Source organism: Etheostoma spectabile, chromosome 8, assembly GCF_008692095.1.
Source record: "Etheostoma spectabile isolate EspeVRDwgs_2016 chromosome 8, UIUC_Espe_1.0, whole genome shotgun sequence".
Lineage (NCBI taxonomy): Eukaryota > Metazoa > Chordata > Actinopteri > Perciformes > Percidae > Etheostoma > Etheostoma spectabile.
The window spans coordinates 33,556,002-33,562,089 of record NC_045740.1 but is presented as its reverse complement, the minus strand read 5'-3'; positions in this window follow the sequence as shown (position 1 = coordinate 33,562,089).

The window sequence follows — 6,088 nt, the reverse complement described above, 5'->3', positions numbered from 1 at the left end:
ACACATACACATACACATACACATACACACACACACACACACACACACACTGCTTGATTGTGTCACTCTCATGAATAGTTCTTTTACATACATTTGTTCACTAATGGGTTGGGGAATCTTAAAATATATATTAATATATATATATTTACTTTTTGTGTCCTGGTTAGTACAATCCAACTATGATTATAAAGGCATTACAATATGCAGAACCGTCATCAGATAATCAAGCCTCTCATACCTTTCACATACTTTGCTGTCCAGGTTTTATGTCTTACAGTTAAAAAAATATATAGTGATATTAATATTCATCAAGGTCTATGAAATATGAGTCTAATCAAGTCAAACTAACCCAGAAAAGTAATTGGATTATTGGTGTCCCTCCTTTAAACATGTAGACAGGATTACCATTCAATCACCCAGTCAGTAACTAATTTCATTTAAGTGATATTAGTGTTGCTAATACCTCCTGAGTGAAAACAGTATAAAATAGGTGTGTTAATAAACCCAGTCTGTATGATTATGAATAGGAGTCACTTCAGGTCAAATGGGACCATTAATGTAAATTGGTTACCGGCGTCGTCATCTGAAGATAGTTTTGGATTTATATGCCATGATTTAGAAAATGAATGTCATTCATGGAAATAACTCATGGCAGAGAGGGCTTTAATGATTGAATCACCCACATTCAACACATTGAAATGTAATTATGGTTAGCCTGTTTTTTTCTGCAGATGATGAAATGCAGTCACGTTCATGTTCTACCCTGAGTATGACTTTACCGTTACAGTGTACACACATGCAAAGTGTAAAGATGGCAGAGAAATGTCCTTTAACAGGGAGTTATTAAAAAGATCAACAGAAGTACATGTACATGTACAGGATAACGTTGAGCTGGCAAACTACACACTAAAAATGGCAACTATTGAAGAATATTTGGATGGGGCAATATGGCAGACATGATTAGTTCTTTCGTGAATGACTAAAGATTTACAAAGAATGTGTTTATGGCATTTATCATAATTGGGATGTTTTGGCAATGGTTGATGGATTTGCTGTAGACAAAGCCCACACAATGAAACACTCACTGGTATAGTACAAGCATATTTAATTTAACCATGGATCCAGCTAATACACAGATGTCACTGTATTGTATGATCATTTAAAGAATTGCAAACATAAATACTAAGAGGGGGAAGCCCTATTCCAGTGAGTACTGTATGTATATATACAGTACATGGTAAGGAATGAGGTGGAGCATCTAACTTAACGGTACAGTTCCCATAGTCTCAAAACAAAAGAAATGGTGAACTTCAGGAGAGCTGGTAAGTTCCATCACATGCCGCTGACCGTGGATGGTGCCACTGTGAAGATGGTAAGCACCATAAAGTTCCAGAGGGGGTTCACTTAGTAGATGACATGCCCACCACCATCAACACCTCAGCCATCATCAAGAAAGCCCTGCAGCGGCTTCACACCCCCTGGAAACTCAAAACGGCAAGTCCGCCCACCTTACACCTCACACCTTTACTGGTTCGGTAGCTGCAGGGAACATGAGAAACAACGGCTGCAAAAGTACATTTTTGGTGAGGATTACAAATGGACTGTGCCCCTACAAATTCCCCCCCAACCCGGGCCATAATCGGAACTAAATGGACTGTCCTTAAACGCATGTCACCACTTTACATATTCTGTGTTTGCAGTGTACAGTTTGCTAACTTTTTACAGCACTGGGTCATCAACTGTTCAACTGTTTCAAATATATTTTACGTTTTATTTTATATATTTTAGTCTACATTGTGTTTGTCTGTGTGGTTATTGTCTTTTCCACTGTGGCTGGTGGAGTCTTTCTTCATTTTCTCCTTTTTACAAGGAATTATGACGAATAAATTAATGTAATCTTCACATATGCAGATGAAGGCCTTTTGACTGTGTCACCAGTACCTGCTTCTGTGCAAATAATACCATTATTCAATTATTTCACGGCAAGGGACGTTCATTTGTTTATTTGCGGTACCGTCCTTCTGAAAAGCAGCTGGAACCGTGTACTGCCATCTTCATCCATTCCCTTCTTTCATGCTCTGTTCTGTCGTGCTCTTGACACTGAGAGCCATCATTCATCTTCGGAGCAGAGACATCTCCTGTCTCAGAGTGATGGGTGAATTCTCCCCTCCTCCTAATGACTATTATCTTTAATTTGCAGGGACTCAATTAACAGCTTACTGCAGGTCAGTGATTAACAATTAGCTGATAAAGACCCTGACACACTAGCAGGACCGGAGAAGGGGGCTGAGGGGCCACATCACAGAACATTTTCAAATGTATGTATTTTTACTTCCTAAATGCAGATGTTCACAGCGACAGAGTTCAAAAACATTGAACGTGCATGGAATATTAATAGAGAATGTTATAGTTCTGATAGTGATAGTTCACGTTGAAGGTGCCAAAATCCTCCAAGAATCCACTCAACATGCCTATGCATAACACAATAATAAAAAAGGGGAATAAAACTGTGTTGTGCTTGTTGTCTGCAGCAGCTACCGGCGACTGATATGCCTCTTTGGAAAATAAATACAATTTCTGTGTTAATATGTAAAAAAATTACTATATCTATATTTTGTATATATTTGTCATAAAGGTATTGTCAGGCGGGGCAAACATGAGACTCAGAATGCAGGACTCAGACACGCATGCTACGTTTACACGAGGCTGGACATTTCAACCTCTCAATTTTCACAAACAATATTGTGCACAACCGTCCATGTTTATACGCCATCAATGCCGTCAGGAGCATGCAAACCTGTATGTGTAAAGTCGGACCAGAATTTGTAGAAAGAATTTTTTTCCAAGGCAAATTCTCTGTTGGCGTTTAAACTAATGGCCCACAGGAAGGGAAATGTCCCAGTTAAAAAAAAAACATCATGCACATGTAAACGGGGTAACAGTCAAACACAATGTATATAATGTAAACAATGTATACATCTCTGACCTGATACAGCTGCGTACATCCTCACGTAGTCTGAGATCAACAGGCCAGAGACTATTAGTTGCCCCCCTTACACATTTTAAAACTAGGGGGGACTGCTCATTTCAAGTTGGTTCACCTAGGTTGTGGAACGCTTTGCCTCCTTCCATGCGCTGCTTGGATTGTGTGGTAAACTTTAAAACTCAGTTGAAATCTCTGCTTTTTAAAGAGGCTTTTAACTAGATCGTAGGGTGGTTAGGCTGGTCTTATGTGTACGTGGGCTCTTTAGTTTATTTAACAGGTTTTCTGATGTATGCAAACGATACAGTTATATACTGTACCTGATAAAACTACCCAGTCTGTTTGCACCCAGCTGTCAGATCATTCAGAGTCCAAAGCAGCATGGTTTGAACATTTTTCAATCTTTTCAAAGTTTTTCAATCAATAGAAAACTGTGTCAGTTTGCTTTTTTTTTCCAGGGCTTGGTCCTTGATAGAAACTAGTTAAATCTAAAGATTTGTAGGCAACATATTAAACAGGTCTCTGAGGTAAACCATCTCCGCCTCATAATACCTTCCCACTTTACAATTAATGAATGCATGGTAGTGGATGGCTAGCAGAAACAAATCTTGAACAAAAAAATGATGAAAAAGAGGGCTTTTTAAATAGTTGAGTTTCAAAGCCCTTCCAGATGGTTCTCTCTACAAGAATGAAGTTATTTGCATGTACTGTCAATGTGAATTGAGTTACCAATGGAGTAGTAAAGACTCCAATACTAATTTGAAGAAACACTCTTTTCGAACAGATAAAAAAAAGTGTCATTAATTTGCAATGAACTAAGACACTTTCGACTAAAAAAAGTTGCTTGAAATTGAGACTGAAAATCGATTGACAGACTTAAAATGTATCTATCTATGTATTGTTGACTCTGTGTTTGGTACTGTCTTTTATGTAAGTGTTAAGTTAATTGTATTAAAAAGAAAAAAGATCCATCTAGGGATGTGCACTGTAAATTAGCACACACTCTGTTGGGTAAAACCTGAATCCAGCGTTGAGTGTCTTACTCCGCTCCTGAGGCTGTGCACAGATGTTTTCCTGAAACATCCAACCCAACTCAGACCGAGCTGTTTGTATCCACTTTCCCCAACTTGGTTTTCTTCATTTCCAAACACTGAAATTGAATTAATAAAAATTATTTAAATGTATAAAATACAGTCGAGCAAAGGGACAGGTATTGCTTACCTGAGTTACCTGTGCATTTCTACAAAGAATTTAAATTAAAAAAAAAATCCTCTGCAACATTTAATGGTGGCCGTGAACTTGATAGCATTTGGAGATTTGAAACATCCACAAATAAGCTTACACAGAGCACAAAATCCACGGGCATCCCCCTCCCCCTATCTGTCACTACACACACACACGCACACACACACACACACCAACCCACACACACAGTTAATAGCTGCTAAGAAATCACATTTTGTAAATTGCATTGTGGCACTAACCTTTTCTCTAGTAATTAAATGAGTGAGAAGAGGAGGCCTGCCTTAATGAAGTCAGCAATTTACTATTACGCACACGCACACGCACACGCACACGCACACGCACACACACACACACACACACACAGAATCACTCTGGCTGTAGAGGATCAGCTCACAAATTGTTTTAAAAACAGGATATTTTATTTTTTGATACTGAAATGTACATGTTGTTTTCAGTATTTTTGCTTCTTCATTATTATGCTGATAAACTATGAGCAGTGTTGATTTTCAAATCTTAAACAGTAACCTGGGCGAAACTTTAGGGATTAATAATTAATATTTTATAGATAATTAATGGGTTTCTAATGGGCTTCCATTCTTGTCAGGAAGTCAAGCACATTCTCATGGGGCACCATGGTTGTACTCATTCATAATTCTGAAAATCCAGAATTTCTAGGCCTGGCTGAGGATGAATGGGGACATGTTCCTGAGTAGAATGAGAGGCAGTGTGAGATCGACAGGGGGATTGATGCCGCAATGCTCTCCTGTACTGTAGTGGTGTCGATTTGCAAGTTAATCTACATTCCAGCAGTTACCTATAGTTTAGATCTAAGATGTATTTATTTGATGCCCAGACCTCAGCAGTGTCAACTTGCTCTGAGGCAGAAGTGCTAGCCCCTGACCCACTGTGCCACCTGTTGTGTTATGATCATGAGTTTTGGGTGATTGGGATCGTCCAGGGTGGCTTTTGAGAAAGGGTGAGGAGCACAGCCAACGGGCAGGATCTCGCAGTAGAACCGTAAAGACAGCAAAATATTCTATATCCACAACTTTCCCCTTTGGGATTGTTCCGTTGCCACCGGAAATTTGACCGGCTAGCCTCCTTTTTGGCCGGATGTCCGTCCCCTTCCTCGGTCTCTGTGTTGGTGTTCTAACCTCTGGTGGATTTCTGAGGACTATGGTTACCTGGTCCTCAGATCTCTGCAGGGTAAATCCAGACAGCTAGCTAGACTATCTGTCCAATCTGAGGACTGTGGTTACCTGGTCCTCTGAATTCCTCTAAAGAAGGAATGTTTCAGATTTTTAACCCTTCCAAAGCGAGTCATCCAACTGGAGTTTTACCAGCAGGTAAACGCCAACCTACTGGTGCTGGAGGCATTCATCTGCATGTATGGCAGAACAGAAGATCTGCAGACTTTCCCTTAAGTTACCAGCTAATGCTAGCAGTAGGTAGCAAATCTAAAACAAATCAAAACAAATCTAGTAGTCTTGCAAACTGATCTGCAAGATCCCCAGTCTTTATGTATATTATGGCAGTCTTCAACGTAAGATGTGAGATGGTTGTCTTTAGATGTGAGATGGTGTCAGACTTTAGTCTTGTCAAAGTCTGTTCAAAGTCTTCTAATGTACGGTAGAAACAAGCACAGATTATTCATGCCTAGCTTTCAAACAGCTGTATAAAAAGATGGCGGCAGATTGAGACTGTGTTGGCACACACTCCAGCTCTTCCCTGACTGTGTTGTCCTGTCTTCTCTCTCTGGGTCAGTGGGCCCCCAGCTGCTCAGTCCCTCTGTTGGTGTTCTGCATGTGTTCAAGGTTTCCATGTGAGTGCATGTTTTTGTGTGTGTGTGTGTGTGTGTGT